Source organism: Maniola jurtina, chromosome 6, assembly GCF_905333055.1.
Source record: "Maniola jurtina chromosome 6, ilManJurt1.1, whole genome shotgun sequence".
In the NCBI taxonomy this organism is placed as follows: Eukaryota; Metazoa; Arthropoda; class Insecta; order Lepidoptera; family Nymphalidae; genus Maniola; species Maniola jurtina.
The window spans coordinates 14,814,217-14,833,853 of NC_060034.1; the positions used below are offsets into that span (position 1 = coordinate 14,814,217).

Sequence of the window (19,637 nt, forward strand, 5' to 3'; positions counted from 1 at the left end):
GTGCTCCGAACTTTCTTTACGGCACTCTATACTGAAACGTAATAACCATGACGCCCAAACATATCAGGGAAGTTTAAATAGCCCTTAACAATCATGTAATAGCGGCGCAAATTGCTTAATTGGGACTCAATTTAAAGTGGCCCTGTTTTAAGATGTTATGAGAGGAAGGCCGGTTGCACGGAGCATGCGCCCTGGCCACTGCAGCTTGGTTCTGAAACGTGTTTTGGATCTTCACTCCTGTCAGTCGATAGGCGACCATCGTAGGGGGTGGTCGGTTCGGTTTCACCCCTACAATCGTGTTGCATACGACCGATCGTGGGAATCGACGAACTGATACTCGTCATTAATGTGTGAAATAGTAGATAAATAATGTTAGTTTAAAATATTCAGCCTTTTGAACTAAAATTTATTGCTAGTAAATGTGTTTTGAACATTGTTGCGAAAAAGGGGGGAGCTTTTTTGAAACCTGGAAAACGGTAAGTGACATCGCTTAATCATTTCAGGAAAAACGTAATTGTGTTGGAAAATAATTTGGGGCAGTTTGTAAATATGCAATGTGATGGAGGAATTGAGTTAACGCTATATTTTTTGTAAGGAAAGTTACATATTCTATTTTGGCGTAGCACCTCTACGAATGCTCTACGGTTTTTAAGTCTGACAGAAAATACGAAAATCGGGATTCTGGGTGATGTTATTATCTCTTTCTTTACCCGTTTATTTATAATCAATCAAAGTGGAATGGGAAAAAGCTATTGGGGTTGGAAAGAAAAAGTTATGAGTCAGCTTTATACTGAAATGTTTTATTTTCCCAATTTTTCTCTAATTTTGATCCCGTTTTGTGGAATTAAATCGATTCTTTAGTGGTAGGTTTCATCGACTGGCGGCGTTGTTTACTTTGTATCTAAATGAAATGGTTGATTTATTGGCATATGAAATCACTGATTTATTGACATAGTGGTTTACAAAATACTATGTATATAAAGATATTTTTCATCGTGAATTTGTTCAGTAGAATTTGATTTCCGAACTCAAGGCAACGATGAATTGTTGTCATTGTAAGTGCCTTAATCATAATAATGAATAAAAAATTAAAAATGTGAAATAAATAAAATGATATGAAAAATAATTATAGTCCGATTAATCACTAATCATAATAATTGATCATGATCAATTCTTTTGGTAATTATCATGATCGTTTTATTTACTTTTCCTCATCTTCCCCGTTCGATGCTTCTGATATATTACAATCAGGTCAAAATTATTATCGCAGGTTATTCGATATCCGAGTAGGCCAAAAATAGGAATATGATTTTTCCATGAAGAAATTCCATGAATTTCCATGAAGAGAACGAGAAAATCGAAAAGTTAGTGAAGTGCATAGACATAATGTCAAACAGCTTATTTTAAACTAGCTTATGCCCGCCACTTCATCCGCCGAGGGGTTGAATTTTCAAAAATTCTTAGCGGATGTCTACGTCATAATAACTATCTGCATGCCACATCCCGATCCATCTAATATTTCGAGCTGTGCGTTGATAGGTCAGTCATTCGATCAGTCAGTCACCTTTTCCTTTTTAACCCCCGACCCAAAAAGAGGGGTGTAATAAGTTTGACCTGTGTATCTGTGTATCTGTATGTGGTATCGTAACTCCTTAACTAATGAACCGATTTTAATTTAGTTTGTTTTTGTTCGAAAGGTGGCTTGATCGAGAGTGTTCTTAGCTATAATCCAAGAAAATCGGTTCAGCCGTTTGAAAGTTATCAGCTCTTTTCTAGTTACTGTAACCTTCACTGGTCGGGGGTGTTGAAAATTTTTAATTTACACTTGTATATATTTAGATCATTTTTATTTTCAAATGAAAAGCTAGGTTAAGTTGCGTTGATGTGCACTTACCGGTAAGTTCTTGTTAAGTTCTCGTTGTTTCAGCGCAGGGTGCCCCTGTAAGTTTGTTAGACGAACTCTTTTACCGCTTCGGGTAGCGGGTAACGGTAGAGCAAAATCGGTTCTTCATTATGCAAGTTTGATATTATATGGTTTACATTCTGTACGTACTTTCTTTTAAATAAGTTTAGTATGGTAGCTATAATGTAAGCTTTTTAGCTTTTGATAGGTTACAAGCTGACCCGCCCCAGCTTTGTACGAAATTCTGAAAGCCTTTTTAAGGATATTCATTATTCAAGGTAGTAATTTTTTCTAATCCCACAGGAACTCTTTGATTTTCCGGGATAAAAAGTTGCCTATACTCTATATCTATATATATTATCTCTGAACCAAATAGATGATGTCCGAGACTTCTTTAAGAATCGTATGGGAATCAACCCAAAAAGTAGCTAATGTTCCTCGGACATGTCTCCTGCGGTGAGAGTGACTCCAATGAGCATCTCGTAGTGCAGGATAAGATGGAGAGCACCGGTGGGCGAAGAGGGTCACCTATGCGATAGATTGACGTGTACCAACCAGGCTGTTGGCCAGCAGGGAGAAGTCCCGAATGCTCGTGAGGCGCAAACCATCTGTCCTAAAAGACATCACTTTGTGATGATCATACCCACTTTGCCAAAAGTGTTACGAGGAAGAAGAAGCATATCAAACAAAGTATATCCAAAGTAAATAAAGCTGTGGTTTTTTTTATAAGAATAGCGAGCAAACGAGCAGGCGGGTCGCCTGATGTTAAGTGATTACCGCCGCCCATGAACATTTGCAGCACCAAAGGAACTGCCAACGAGTTACCGGCCTTTCAGAAATTTGTTAATCCGCCCCTTAAAGAACCCCATGTTGTAATTTAGTGAAAATACCACCAAAGGGAGTTTAGGCAGTTATAGAAAAACTCTACTCCACTCCACTTTGTTATGACGACTAAACTTCTGAATTTGAATTATACCATAAGGAAATCTTTTATCTCTTTGATGATACGATCAAAAGTATCAGTTCCAAGGAAAAGTACTTTTCCGTGGAAATTTGTTTGTATGTGTGTGTGTGTGTGTGTGTGTGTGTGTGTGTGTGTGTGTGTGTGTGTGTGTGTGTGTGTGTGTGTGTGTGTGTGTGTGTGTGTGTGTGTGTGTGTGTGTGTGTGTGTGTGTGTGTGTGTGTGTGTGTGTGTGTGTGTGTGTGTGTGTGTGTGTGTGTGTGTGTGTGTGTGTGTGTGTGTATGTTTGTTACTCTTTCACGCAAAAACTACTGTACGGTTTTGGCTGAAGTTCGGAATGGAGATAGATAATATCCTGGATTAGCACATGGGCTACTTTTTTATCCCGGAAAACCAAAGAGTTCCCACGGGATTTCGAAAAACCTGAATCCACGCGGACGAAGTCGCGGGCGTCAGCTAGTAGTCCTAATAATAATTCTATTTGTCGCTACGGCTACGCATTTCTAAATCCCCTTTGTTTACAAAACAGTGGAACGAGGAAACCCCATTAAGAGTTGAAGTTGTAAAGCGCTCGACGTCAAGTGGTTCTTGATTCGTGTTTTCCTATTGTCGTATTAGGGTGGTTTTCATGCAAAAAGCTCGTGCATTTTGTTTATGAATTAAAAGAACACATAAATAAACAGACCCTTTAGTCACTGTACAAGTTTTCAAGGAGAGTTAGGGTAGTAATTTCAGATTCGAGCGTCTTATCCCAACCCATATCATAAATGTGAAAGTGTGGTTGTTTGTTGTTTATTGGCTTGTTGATTTATCCTTCAATCATGTTGCAACGAAGCAACGGATCAACGTGATTTTTTGCATGGATATAGTTAAAGCTACGTTAGTTACGCTAATATAATTTTTGTACGACAAAACATTCATAGTTACAAAAAAATCGGTGATTTCCACGACCGGCAAACTAGAAACCGTAATAGGCTCGCATATCCTACGCTCCGCCTCAGGAAAGTTGGAAAATCGTTTGTGGGAATGAGTGTAATATTTTATAATAAAATTCCACAATCAATTTTAGACTTGCCTTTACACAAGTTTAAAAAATCTATTAAAAGTATGCTCCTGAAAAAAGCTTATTATACAATCGAAGATTATGTAAATGACAAAAAAGCTTGGATTTGATTCGCTCTAGCAATACACGGCGCTGCAATTGCTTGTATACAGTATGGCATATTATTGTAAATTGTACATTTGAAAAGAGCAACCGCCGAGTTTCTTGCTGGTTCTTCTCGGTAGGAACAGCATTCCGAACCAGTGGTAGATTATTTTGACGATTCGAAAGCACTTGTAAAAGTTTAATTGAATAAAAATAATTTGAATTTGAATTTGAAAGATCTGTGAAGTGACTTAGGCTACTTTTAATCTGGAAAATCAAATAGTTCCCACGGAGTAAGACCTAAATCCACAAGGGCTAAATCGCGGCCACCAGCTAGTAATTTGAATAATTTGAATTTAAGATTATGTTGAAATGTTTACTAACAAAACTTATGATTGTAATTTTTTTTTTAATAGGTAATTCTCAAGGAATACTTGTGTCATTTAGAAACCTAGAGTAAAACTTGTAAATGTATTTCTCTTTCAGATTATTTTATTTTAATAACCAAGTCATAATTTAGAAATTTTCGAATATTTAGTACAATTTTGACCAAAGTATTATTTTAAAATCTATTAATAAAACATGTGCTGGTTACTACGTGCATCTGTAATTAATATAATTTATCATAGCACTGCGGTTTGTAATGGAATAGAAATATGTTATTATAAATTATTTAACACTAAAACCATTTCATGTCAGACCGCAGTGGCTGGCAATCGATCACTGATCAGTAGCAATGGAAATAATTATACACCACAAAAGCTATAATAGCCTATTGGTTGAAGATTTCGGCCGCCTAGTCGGGGGCTCTGCGGTTCGAATCCTGGCAGGGACCTCTAACTTTTCGAAGTTTTGTGTGTTTAAAGCAAAAATTACACTTGTTTTAACGGTGAAGAAAAACAGCATGTCTGAAAATTCAGATACATAATGTGTGAAAACCATTGCTACTCTTAGTTTAAAGTTAATTGCAAAATATGCGCCGAACAGACACACAAACAGTTAAGCAGATAAGAAAGTGAGTTAATATTGCATTGTCGCACATAGTTTAAAATCAATACTTTGTACCGAACGCATAGACAGACAAGAAAGCGAGTTAATAAAAATCAATCTACGTAAAATATTAAACAAACACTAATACAGTGAGATTCCTTATTCCACCCTTTATAGCCTAAGACGTAGCAGAGTCGATCTACGAATTATTTTCCTAGCTACAATAATCCCTTTAGTGGTGGGTAATGGTGGGGAGGAATTTAAAAGCTGTTAGCGCAAGAATCCGGGCCGGAGCTGAGAGCCCGATAATCCCCGGTCCGGATCCGGGACCACGCGCGATTTGTTTAATTAACTATTTCTTACACAGGATTGTTTTAATGGATTTGTAAACTTTGTGCACGTCTTTGTGGCCACTTTGAAGAAGAATCTGTTGGTATAAAAAGGCTTTAGGTAGTTTGGTTTTTGTTGATTCTGATTTCTGATACCTAATCTTACATTTAAGGGGTAGAATTTAAAGGGTTTACTTTGTAACATAATAGAGACTGTAGCTGTAGTGGTAGCTACGATAGCCTAGTGGTTAAGACGTCCGGCTCCTAATTGGGAGGTTGGGGGTTCAATCCTGGATATGCACTTCTAACTTTTCGGAGTTAGGTAGGTATACGGTGAAGGAAAACATCGTGAGGAAACCTGTATGCCTGCGAATTCTCCATAATGTTCTCAAAGATGTATGAAGTCTGCCAATTCACACTTGGCCAACGTGGTATACCAAACCAAACCCTTCTCATTCTGAGAGGAGATTCGTTGCTTGGTAGTTAGTATCGATGGGTTGATCATGATTACGCTTTATTATTGTAAATCTTTCATTTCGGCCGAACGCAATTAAAACACAATGACAATTGACATAACAATACTGATAACGCGGGCTTTGTGTGCCGGCGTCGTTATTGCGTTCCTAATTGGTTCCTGATCTATCTATTCAAATTGGACACTATTGATTAGTTTAGTGAGCCAGTGATAGATCATTACGATCATAGGGTTGTGAGAATGCTGCAGAAGTCGTCATCGATAAAGGGATGCCGTCCGAACGGAGGGTCTGCCTCGCTCTTTATAACCTGTTATGGACTATCGACAAATCCTTTCTTTACTGTTACACAACACCAGAGTATCAGGTTCCAGTTGCATAAGGCCTCTAAGTGCGAGCGAGAGTCCAATAAAAATGATTTATGACTCAGTTTGTTTATAATGGTTCGACTACAGCCCTTTAAGACCAGACAGTAGGCTTATTATTGTAAATCGTTCATTTCGGCCGAACACAATTAAAACACAATGACAATTGACATAACAATACTGATAACGCAGGCTTTGTGTGCCGGCGTCGTTATTGCGTTCCCAATTGGTTCCCGATCGATCTATTCAAATTGGACAATATTGCCATTAATTTGTTCATGTGGTCACAAACTATAGAACTACAAGTGTAAATTAAAAATTTTCAACAGCCCCGACAAATCATTTTCAAATAAATAATTATGTATCAAGGTATATCTAGGCAACGTCGATCTTGACAGCTTGACATTTGTCAATTGACACTTGAATATTATGAACCTAAGAGTTATCTAACCTTCTTTTCTACAAGAAAACTAGAAAATAGCTGATAACTTTTGAACGGCTGAACCAATTTTTTTGGATTATAGCTAAGAACACTCTCGATCAAGCCACCTTTCAAACAAAAAAAACTAAATTAAAATCGGTTCATTCGTTTAGGCGCTACGATGCCACAGACAGATACACAGATACACAGATACACAGATACACAGATACACAGATACACAGACACACAGATACACAGATACACACGTCAAACTTATAACACCCCTCTTTTTGGGTCGGGGGTTAAAAATAAAAAAGCTGAAATTCACTCAACGGGCGATTGATGCATCAATTATTTTTACACATCCATACAAATTATGACGTTAAACCTAAATACATTCAAGTCAAGAGTGAATAGAGATTTTCTAGGCAATTTTGCTCCAACTTAGACATCATAGATTTATGCATGATTATCGTCAAGCGCAAGCCAATAAGAAAAGTAGTTAAGTACAAGGACTCGCACACGTAAGGTTCGGTAGGTATCATGGTACAAGAAATAACACTTTTTAATTTTTTTAAATTTTCCTGGCGGTCATTTCGACATTTAGCGGCAATAAAAATACTCACTGTGAACATTTTAATTCTCCATCTATTATGGTTTACGAGATGCAGCGCGCTCACAGACAGACGGACGGGCGGACGAATGGACAGACAGCGGAGGTTTAGTAATAAATTCCCTTTGGGTATGGAACCTTTTTTTTTCTTTATTTATTTAAGGGCTTTCATACATTTTTAACCCCCGACCCAAAAAGAGGGGTGTTATAAGTTTGACGTGTGTATCTGTGTATCTGTGTATCTGTGTATCTGTGTATCTGTGTATCTGTGTATCTGTGTATCTGTGTATCTGTCTGTGGCCTCGTAGCGCCTAAACGAATGAACCGATTTTAATTTAGTTTTTTTTGTTTGAAAGGTGGCTTGATCGAGAGTGTTCTTAGCTATAATCCAAAAAAATTGGTTCAGCCGTTTGGAAGTTATCAGCTCTTTTCTGGTTTTCTTATTACTTTTATCCCAGGGCCCCCAGAGGTTACGTATTTTCTGACAAAGGAAATATGTACGATTGAGTAGTGTTAGTAAGTACTAAGAAGGCATGCCTAGCCTACCTGCTAGCTTGCTTAGACGGCCAATTTTCAGGTATCTGATAATCAAGGTACATAAAAACATTACTTACCTCACGTAAATTCTCCAAGCTGATTTTTACGTATATTTTAGGCAATATCCTTAAAAATAAGTCGCCAATACTCCCAGACACTTCCCGCGTCGGCCGTATTGCTTTGCAGACGCTTTAAAGCTCCCAAAATAAGTAATTACTTAACTGCACGTAAATTCTGATGCTCCATTTTTATATATGTCCACCAGACAACTATTTCAAAACCTTTTACAAGAAGACAGACTTATCCAGAGGGCCAATCATCCCCTAAATTCAATTTTAATGCCTCTGTGAGTTTGAGCGCGAGGGCATTATCTACGCGCATGAGACTGAGTGAGACATGTATTAGGATATATTGACTTTTCTCTCACTCTCTTATAGTTTACTTATGTCAATTAATTATTAATATTAAAAAAATCAGCTAAAAATTAAAAAAATTGGAGAATTTACGTGAGTTAAGTAATGTTTTTATGTACTTTGATTACCTGATACCTGAAAATTGGCCGTCTAAGCAAGCTAGCAGGTCTGTAGCCATGCGTTCTTAGTACATACTATTACTACTCAATCGTCCACATTTCGTTCGTCAGAAAATACGTGACGGCTGGTGGCCCTGGGATCTTTCACTATTGTAACAGAGGTTCATAATATTATGTCAATTGACAAATGTCAATAAGATGGACGTTGCCTAGATACATAATTATTTATTTGAAAATAATGTTTTGGAAAACTCCAATCTCGAGTTTCTAATTTATAAAATATTATAATCACATGATAATCACAGTTAAACGAGAAAACATCAATTCAATTATAATATACAACAGTCAACCAAAGGCCACGAACAATCAACCCAAACCCAAACCATAGTCAAACTATTTTTAGGGTTCAGTAGGTATTTGTCGAGAAAAAAAAGATGTTGTAGCCTCGACTGATGTAGTCGCGTAGGTGTGCATGGCACCATTAAATATCGTAGAAGGTGATGACCCTCCGCGCGGCTGAGGTTCCCGCTTCGTAGTCGCTTTATCGCGCAGGTTTGGATGATGCATTAGGCGCACCTTCTTTTATCTGCTTGAACTCAGCTTATTTACTTTGACAAAATACGTTTAAAAATCATCATCATCAGGATCAACCCATCGCCGGCTCACTACTGAGCACAAGTCTCCTCTCAGAATGAGAAGCTACCACACTGGCCAAGCATGTATTGGCAGACCTCACGCACCTTTGAGGGAGCATTATGGCCAACTCTCAAGCATGCAGGTTTCCTGACGGTGTTTTCCTTCACCACTTCGTCGTCTGTCTGTGTGTCCGTCTGTCGCATCTTTCAAGAGAATCAAAACTTATAAATTGGATACTTCCCGTTTACCTAGAATCATGAAAGGCAGGTAGCAATATCTTATAGCCCAAGCACTCTACTCCTGTGGCCCAAGTAAAGAGAAAAATCCGACAACTGAATTGTCATTACATAAAAAAAAAACTTGTACGGAACTCTTCATGTGTGAGGCAGACTCGCACTTGACCGGTTTTTGAAAGTTATGTCAAATAAAAATTTGACATGCAATAACAAACAAAATGACAGACTTTGTCTGTGGTGGCGTTTGCTGGCGCGCGCGTTGTGACTTTTTGGAGTGTTTTTTTGTTAGAGGTGGCCGGTTTTTGTGTCCTGCTGGTGTTTATTGGTGGTGGAACTGACCGAGGAACTGACTGAGAAGCGCTCTAAAGGGGCGCCGCGTGTATGTCGGCGGGCGCCGGTACAGACGTAGTCCATACTTATACATATAGTTTTCCTAACTTGTAAATAACAAACTTGACATTGGCTAATCAGTGTAAAGCCAGACGAGAGAAGAAAAAAAAAAAACAAAATGACATACAAGCCACTTTATTCCTTATTTCATCGGGTGAAAGTCGATTTCAATTTAATCGTATATCTTAAAAAAAGCGAACTATTATACGACTACGTAAAATGGGTACATTTTTAAAGCAACGACATGTTAGAAACAGATAATATTTCGTTTTGGACGTGTTAAACTATGTGAGTCATTCAGATATTTCTTGATTCAGTGATGTTCGGTCAAAAATATTTTTAACGTATTATAACGTATAATTATTATTAACATAACATTGATGTTACTTTTGAAGAGATATTAGCTGCCTTATTGGATTTATATTATTATAGAAATTTGGTTTTAGAATGGCACAAATAAACGGTAATTTATGCATAAAAGTTTAAAAAGCGTGAAATAAAAATTAAATTAAAAATTTAAAAAACCCCCGACACATAAACCTCTAAAAAGTAAAAAAATAATAGGTAAGTATGTATGGGCCCTTTAAGAATAGTATAAATAGTAAAGTTTTTATCCAAGCGTTCGTTGCGTCGGGGGACCGCTAAAGACTATTCTTTCTACAACAGATGACTTTCATAGTTTATGATAGGTAGCGGTCCCTCGACGCAACGAACGCTTGGATAAAAACTTTACTATTTATAGTATTCTTAAAGGGCCCATACATACTTACCTATTATTTTTTTACTTTTTAGAGGTTTATGTGTCGGGGGTTTTTTAAATTTTTAATTTAATTTTTATATATGTACATGTCAGCCCTATTATAATCGAATTAAATACAACAATACAACAAAATTCTTAACCTAACAAAATAACCAAGAACTATTTACATTTAATACAGTGCATTCCATTGCAATAAATTCAAAGCCTTTCTCACTACCCATACTTTGATTTAGAAAGCAGCCATGTGCAGATGTCATTATCCCCAAACCAAACCGAAAATATACTTCACAATCTCCTCAATAAAAAACCAATAAATGCTTTAATCTTTTCTTCGAAAGTACAGTCCGACAAATATATCTCCTTCAACGTACGGAACCTTAAAAATGGTGGAATTGACTTATGCAGAACTTATCGTCTATGGTCCCTTTCTAAGTCCATAGCCGTTGACACATTATTATCAGAATCAACCTAAACAAGCTTCGATATATTCAATCATATTATTTTAGTATATTTTATTTCTCGTAACAATATACGTGATTAAAATAAATTGGCAATTATTGTAGGGACAATAGCAGGTATTGGAGGCTTTGTGCGAATCCCGATTGTATTGTGCTTCAAATTAGGTTTGATTTGGTTGGGAATCAATCTTCATTATAATAACATACCTGGTTTTCTATTCAATTTGGTATTTATTTTTATTCTTTGTATTTTTACCCCCCGACCCAAAAAGAGGGGTGTTATAAGAATGACGTGTATATCTGAGTATCTATCTGTGGCATCGTAGCTCCTAAACTAATGAACCGATTTTAATTTAGTTTTTTTTTGTTTGAAAGGTGGCTTTTAGCTGTAATCCAAGAAAATCGGTTCAGCCGTTTGAAAGTTATCAGCTCTTTTCTAGTTACTGTAATCTTCACTTGTTCGGGTTTAATCTATCGCTATTTATCGGCAGTTCGCGGGTAAAGAATAAACCCGAAACCTAAAAAAGTAACGTCAGATTCGATTAAAAAGTTTCTCCATGATTTTATTTCGTAGGAATAACACTTCATACATTTTCCGTGACCTCTCCAAAGTTTTTTCGGTTAAAAACACAAATTAACAGCCCTTTAGAAACGGACTACAAAGCAGTTCCCATGCATTATCCGTGCTATAGAACTTACACGCCGGGACAAAGGGCCGAGTATTCTTGGATGGGATGAAAGTTTCAACAAAAGACTTGTTTGCCCATCATAATGGGATCTCTTTGGATGATACGCTAATGCATTTATGAAGCTTCGCTCGTGTGGACGGTTGATAAAATATGCTTTATTGTACTGCCGAAAAATGTTTGAGGACCTTTTTTGACGTCCTCCCTAATACCACAGAGTATTACTATTAACTCATTACCCTCATGATCAAGCGACCGCTACAAAAAGGAGCTCAGAATAAATAAGGCTTAGGTCATAGTCGACCACGCTGGTAAAGTGTGGAAACTAACTTCATACATAACTCTTCGGCATGCAGGTTTCTTCACGATGTTTTCCTTCAACGTTAAAACAAGTAATATTTAATTACTTAAAACGCACATAACTCTTAAAAGTTAGAGGTGCGTGCTGGGGAACGAACCTCGTGATATTATGATACTTGAGTAACAGATTACTAACCATTAATAAACATATGTATTAATTTTAGTTCAATAATCCACTTCCTTTTTAATTTTTTTGGAAATGTTAAATTTCATCAAATCTCTTCTGCCTTGCAAAGAAAGACTGTAAAGTCGCGTTCAAGTTAAAACACTATTTTCCTAGTCTACCCATTTTCTCATTACCCATTCAGAGTTACGTATGCATTTATAAAGAGAGCTGTTGAAAGGTTTTACACCGTCTTTTAAACATGATAGGTTTTGATATTGGAAATTAAATAAAGGAAATAAAGTTTGTAGTCCCGTGTTTTTTTTTTTTTTTGCGTGAACCTCTTATCAAAATTTTATATTATACCTAAATACATATTTTAATACGGTTTCTATTGTTGTGTCTTACCAAGAATTTTATATTGACTTGATGCGGTATATTGCTAAGATGTAAGTAAAAAAAGATTTTTTTTTAAGTAGTATGTGTTCCTATGACTGTTAAGTAGGTATCATCATTTATAAGTATATCGGTTCATTTGTATAAAATATTGTACTGCTGTACGCAAATCTGATGATACTTTTCAAATCAAGAGTGAATAGACATCTTCTAAGCAAGCATGCACCATTTAAGCTGCATCGTCACTTGCTAGCACGTCTGATTGCAGCCAAGCGCTACTCTATCAATTAAAAAGTGGCCAGTTAATTCCCTATATGAATATAGGTTTCTAGAACGTATCTAGAAAACTTAATATTCAAATAAGAACAAAGCTTCCATACTTACATTTGTATGGAAAGTGCTGGGGAGCGCGCTAGGGTTACTTAACCGGATTGGCATTTCACTTGATCAAATCAGTCACTAGCTCTCGGATTATTTACTGAAGTTATTTTCGTTTTTCCGCCTCTAATCCTCTCTATATCCAATAAGTGCCGGCTTTCTTGAATAAATTACTCTGTGGCAATGAATTTTTCTTTGGACCAAATTCTATTTACATTATCTACTTCGATCCAAGCTGCACTGCGTCCGACGTTAATCTTTTAAAAGCTATTTAAATGTGGAGCTTTTAAAAGCCTTTTTAAAACTTAAAACCTATTAAGCTAAGCAAGTCCTAGTCAAACTATTGGATTATTTACATTGTCATTTCAATCGGGGATACCCGTACGTCACCCGCGCTATCCCGCACCGGATTAGTGCGGGGCACCGCGGTTGCCATCTCGACCTGTCGCATACTATAGTCACTATACTATAGTAACTACTACTACTATACTACTAGTACTATACTACTACTACTATAGTAACTATACTATAGTATAGTAACTAGAGGAACTAGAACTATGACTAGTAACCGAAGGATCATTTGCCTTGTCAATAAGGGAAACATCGTGAGGAAACCTGCATTCCTGAAAGTTCTCCATAATGTTCTCAAAGGCGTGTGAAGTCTGTCAATTCGTACTAGACCAGCGTGGCGGACTATAGCCTAAACTCTTCTCATTCTAAAGGAAGACTCGTGTTTGGTGATGGGCAGGTGAAAGGTCGGTTATAAAGACTGAAAAAGCATGCTTTTAGCTTGATATAAAGTAAGAAATGAAGAAGAAAATGTGCTTTGCCACATCGCACCGGATAGCGCAGCTTTGGCGGACTCCTTAAGGTGAAAAACTAAATTAAAATCGGTTCATTCGTTTAGGCGCTACGATGCCACAGACAGATACACAGATACACAGATACACACGTCAAACTTATAACACCCCTCTTTTTGGGTCAGGGGTTAAAAACGACATAAAATCCCGTGGGAAAAGTAGCCTATGTCATATGTGGTCTTTAACTATGTTCATGCAAAATTATGTTGATCCGTTGCTCTGCTGCGGCGTGATTGAAGGACAAACGAACAAAGCGACACACTTTACTATTAATAATATGGGTAGTGATTATTATATGTTTCTCTGACTACCACCCTAATGTATGCTGTGCTATTCAACTCCAAGACAACTTAGTGTATGCAAAGATCGCGCCCTTTCGCATTTCCATGATAATCAAATATGTCGCGGGGAGGGTTGTCTGACTAAACAAGATAAACCCCGATGTGTTGGCGTGTAAACGTGTAATTCCCGGCTTTGACAACCCTACGCTAGGATGTGGGGCCCAAGGATAAGATTTTCCGACCAAAGAAAAATAAATTTGTAGATCTTATTCCTTATTCAAGTAGACCTTAGTACTTTCCAGACTTTTTTGAATGGTCCATTCGATTTTTAGTATCTCTATATATTAAACTAAAAGGGTCAAAATTATGTAAAAAGGTGGTAATTTTCTGGATCATCCTATTCATATTATAATTGCTAATTAAGTGTATGTCGTCGCATTTCAAAGTTAGGTATGTGCTATTTTCAAAGGTGTGTGAAATCTTTAAATCTCTATGACCTCCCTTTCTCATTGATGATCCAATTAAACGGAGCGAATTATCCGGAAAAGCATAGCAAGAATAGTTTCAAGAAAAAAAAATTGAGTTAAACCTCACAAATAAGATTCGGTTTTCTCAATTCACAATTCATGACTTACTTGATGATAGGACTGGAGTAGTGTTAACGAATGATGAATATCGATTATTCCAATAAAATTGAACGCTAGTCGCTTATAACTTGCGCCATCGATACCGTATAATCACTCGAACGCCTTTCGCAGATTTCGTCGTCTTTCTCTTAATAATATTACTGTACTTTATTACGTCACTAATGATTACCGACCCGCGCCTCCAGACAGGCATTGTATTAAATTACTGCGGATGTCATGTTGAGAATAATGATATTATTAAGTACGATTACATTGTAGCGGAGATTTGTTCGCGTGGATTACTAATGTCTGTAGAAAATTAACGGAAAATTGTTGGTTTACTTCGAGATTACTATACCTACAAGGACAACTTTGGAAAGACAAAATATAGGATCCATCATTATTCCAGCTTTTCAATCGCGTACGTAATATCATGACACGCAACATAAATGGCGCGAAGCAAGTTTTTTTCTTAATTTATTGAAAAAAAAATTTAGCGAGCAAACGAGCAGGCGGGTTACCTGATGTTAAGTGATTACCGCCGCCCATGAAAATTTGCAGCACCAGTGGAACCGCCGATACGTTGCTGGCCGTTCAGAAATTTGTTGGTTTGCCCCTTGAATAAACCCATCTTGTTATCTAGTGGGAACACCGCCGATGGGGGTTGATTCCACAGTGCGAGTGGTTGTTTCGCGTCGTTCATGGTCTGTTCATAAAAGAATGACTTTTTGACTATAATAGCACAGCATAGGTTTATAAGCAATTAAGGGCCCTTTTAGCAATCGTCAAATCACTTTATTTGAGGAATAAATGTATTGACAGATTTCTTATACAAACACGTTCAAACCCTCAAATCCGCACTTGACCAACGTAGTTGACTATGGCCGAATCCTTTACATTCTAATACAGAGATACGTGCTCCGTAGTGAGCCGGCGATGAGTTGATAATACGTGTATAATTTCTTGCTAAATCAAATAAATATCTTCGACAACCCTGTCAAAGATTTTTGCGTAGTCAAACTCCGTGAATTTTCCTAATAACTCAAGTAACTTTTATGAATTTCACGCGGGGTTTCATGATGCTTTATTGTGTAGGTATTCTTCCCCCCGTCATAAAAGGACGACCTTGGTATAAAGACGTGTCGGATTACTTACTTGCCGGGTTTAGCTCTGTTTGAGCTACTTTTAACAACATAATACAACCGCGGGATATAGGGATAAGGCGGTATATTGTTGTGTGTTAAAACCTATTCTTAGCGACTGTATTCATATTTTTTTATTATATGTCAGGTTTGGGGATAAGATTTGTCTAATAATGACTGAGGATTAGTTTATTTTACACGCAGATATCCGTTAATTGAAAATTGGCGTTTTCGGCAAACACACAAGGTTTAACCAGAACGCTAGCAAAAACAAAGACATATGATAGTATTGATGATTACTGATAAGTTATTACAAAATAAAATAAAAAGGAAAAAAATAAAAATAAATCCTGTATTTTTTATAGTTAACAATATATTGCAAATAAAACATCCGATTGAAGCTAGAGGTCAACGAACGTTACGTAAATACAGTCGGCGTCAATGCTGCATCGCAGGTGGGGTATTGATACGAGTTTTGCACGCTATACATTGCGGGTTTGAAAACTACTAAATTACATAAACTACAAGATAAGGCAAATGGCTATTGTCATTAGAATGGTTTAGGTAGTATAATAATAACCCTAAGTTTTTGCTAGCGTTCTGGTTACAGCCTGTGTAACGGATAAGGGGTAGGTACCTCTACTAAGCTAGCCCGCTTCTATTTTTGACTGCATTATCACTTACCACCAGGTGAGATCGCAGTCAAGGGCTAACTTATAACGGAATTTTAAAAATGCTTTATCTATGAAGATTGCTCGTCAAGCATGTGTCTGCGTGTAGAGACAGCTTTACATAATACACAATGTGCACTGTTCGCCGCAAGCGTACATCGATGTGAAGCTGTAAGAGCTGTCAGAACTTAGCGGTTAATTAGAACGCTACTCGCAAACCGCACATTAATGGTTTGATGTTAGGTATTAGGTTCATCTAGAGGGGAACTAGTGCCTATTATACTAATAATAATAAGCTTTTTAATTAGACTGTAAGTTAAGCTTAAATAAAAGTTTTTGTTATAACTGAAATTACTTTAAGGTGGAGATCCACGGACGAGAAAATGGCGGCGATAGTCTCGCCTGTGAAAAAATCGGTACAAACTCTATAGGCCGATTTCCATAGGGCGATACTATCGCGGCGATACGACGCGTCGAGTGACTCTGGAGTCTGGACGAGTCAACGTCACTTGTCACGAACTCGTCGAGTCTCGCGACGATATAGTCGAGTCTCGCGGCGATACCGTCACGTTGAGAGCCGCAACGAGGCGAAACGGTGACCTCACGCGGCGATCTGTTACAGCGATCTCGTAGCGTTTCGTTGCGAGTCACGACGACACGCTGCTGGCAAAATTATCGTTGTATCGTGGAGATTATATTACTATTTAGTAGGATGAACTCGAGTGTTCTTCTTCTTCTCGTCTTCTTCTCTCGTCCGTGAAGATGGCACTTTAGTAAATCCCGTAGGAAATCTTCATTTTATGACACAAAAAGTAGCCTATGTCTCTATTCAGGTCTTCAAAAATTACGCCAGTCCGTTATTGAATGACTCATGATTGAAGGACAAAACAACAAACAAACATATTTTCGCATTTATAACATGGGTAGTGATATAATAGTATATGTATGGAAGGGGGTCACGACCCATATCAATGAGGATTAAGACCCTGAGAGCGATCGGAAAAGAATTGAGGTCCTAAAGAAGTCATTGAAACAAGACAAATAGAATGAGGCTTCATTACACAAACTCAGTGAGCCCTAACCCCGCAGTTACAGGGCTGACTTAATCCCGGCCTTTCCCCGGAGCACTCGGATGACGTCATAAATCACGAGGCTCTTTGCTCTCGTATTAAACGGAATGTATAATGACCTTTACACTGTTACCTAGGTATACCTAAATTACGAATGAATGGATGCCTATAGCTACACAGTCATGTAATAGAGTATTTAGAAGTTTTGGTTTCGCAGTATAATTGTTATAGTACTTCGATTTATTTTGTTAACCCCCGACCCAAAAAGAGGGGGGTTAAAAGTTTGACGTGTGTATCTGTGTATCTGTCTGTGGCATCGTAGCTCCTAAACTAATGAACCAATTTTAATTTAGTTTTTTTTTGTTTGAAAGGTGGCTTGGCTTGATCGAGAGTGTTCTTAGCTATAATCCAAGAAAATCGGTTCAGTCGTTTGAAAGTTATCAGCTCTTTTCTAGTTACCTTCACTTGTCGGGGGTGCTATAAATTTTTAATTTACACTTGTTGACAAATAGCTAATACCCGTTACTTCATCTGCAGGATTTAGGTCTGATAGGAGGCTTCAGCCGTAGGTAGTTACCACCCTACCGGCAAAGCCGTGCTGCCAAGCGATTTAACGTTGCGGTACACAGACCACTTCCGGTACGATGCCGCGTAGAAACCAAAGGAGTATGGGTTTAATGAAAACTGCCATAGCCCATCCAGGTTAACCCGCTTCCATCTTAGACTGCATCATCACTTACCACCAGATGAGATTGTAGTCAAGGGCTAACTTGTATCCAAATAGAAAAAATGGTTTTTATAAGAATCGCGCGACATATCTTTGATTTTCCGGCATATAAAGTAACCTATGTTATTCCCCAGGTCTTTAACTGTACCCATGTAACAAGTGTAAATTTAAAATTTATAACACCCCCGACAACTGAAGGTCACAGTAACTAGAAAAGAGCTGATAACTTTCAAACGGCTGAACCGATTTTCTTGGATTATAGTTAAGAACACTCTCGATTAAGCCACCTTTCAAACAAAAAAAAACTAAATTAAAATCGGTTCACTAGTTTAGGAGCTACGATGCCACATACAGATACACAGATACACAGATTCACAAGTCAAACTTATAACACCCCTCGTTTTGGGTCGGGGGTTTAAAATGCTCCGTTGCGTCGTGATTGAAAGACAAACCAACAAACTAATATACCAACTAACCAACATACTTTCCATATTTCAGTAAAGCACGAAGTTCAAGGCCTGTGTACAATGCGCTAACCTTTAACTCGCGAAAGTTGTTAGCTGTCAACAAAGCTTCCCGAGTGGGTGGCCCGAAAGCACCAAGTTTTGTGGATATTACGTATTTGAACAGCTAATGTTGTGCCTTCTGTATTTATAGTAATTACTAGTAATATAAATACTATATGATGCTAGATTTAGGTTTTTCTGTCTGTCCGTCCGTCCGTCCGTCTGTCTGTCAAGAAACCTAAAGGGTACTTCCCGTTGACCTAGAACCATGAAATTTGGTAGGTAGGTAGGTCTTATAGCACAAGTACAGGAATAAATATGAAAACCGCGAATTTGTGGTTATATCATTAAAAAAAAATTAAAATGTGTTTAAATTTACAAATTAAGATAACTATACCAAGTGGGGTATCATATGAAAGGGCTTTACCTGTGCATCCTAAAACAGATTTTTATTTATTTTTATGCATAATAGTTTTTGATTTATCCTGCAAAATGTTGGAAAAAATACCCCTCGCGCACTGAGAAACCTTCAGTGCGCGAGTCTGACTCGCACTTGGCCGGTTTTTTTGACGTGACAACGTCTTATAATTCGATAGAGCCGGCTGCACGCACGAAAAAACATGACTCATGCGGCGTTACCTCGCTCTGAGGCGTTCCATGTAAGGCTTGAAGTGCAAGCGAGAGCGCGGAACGAGCGACAAAGAAGCACAATCGGCCTTTGTTGTCACGTTCAACTATCGTCAGTAAACCGACTTTACAGACAACCAATTTTTTTTTCTCTCGTCTGGCTTTACACAGATTAGCCAATGTCAAGTTTGTTCGAAGGTCGTCACACTTGTTTGCTTGTTTATTGTTTACACTGCCTTAAGATGATTGTTTTGCCTCAAACTGTATGAGTGTAATTCAGACATTAAAGACTTTCTGCGGCGGCAACGCCCAGATCTTATCGACGTTGTAGAAGTATGATTAATTCCCTACCCTTGAATTTTATTGTTGACACATTAACTATATTGGAGTGGGCGTTTAGTATTTTATGTATTAGCAGTGGGATTGCAGAGTGTTTTGTGGATCTCTTCTCAA

At 37.7% G+C, this 19,637-nt stretch overlaps 1 protein-coding gene across 1 annotated transcript in view; it reads left to right on the forward strand.

Moving 5' to 3' along the window:
- Nucleotides 1-256: 256 nt before the first annotated feature.
- Nucleotides 257-19,637, forward strand: part of LOC123866475 (protein O-mannosyl-transferase TMTC1-like) — a 155,642-nt gene continuing 136,261 nt past the window's right edge. Inside the window, exon 1 of the mRNA XM_045908065.1 lies at nucleotides 257-476. The gene's annotated coding sequence lies outside the window, so the exon portion shown is untranslated. The remainder of the gene's footprint in view (nucleotides 477-19,637) is intronic.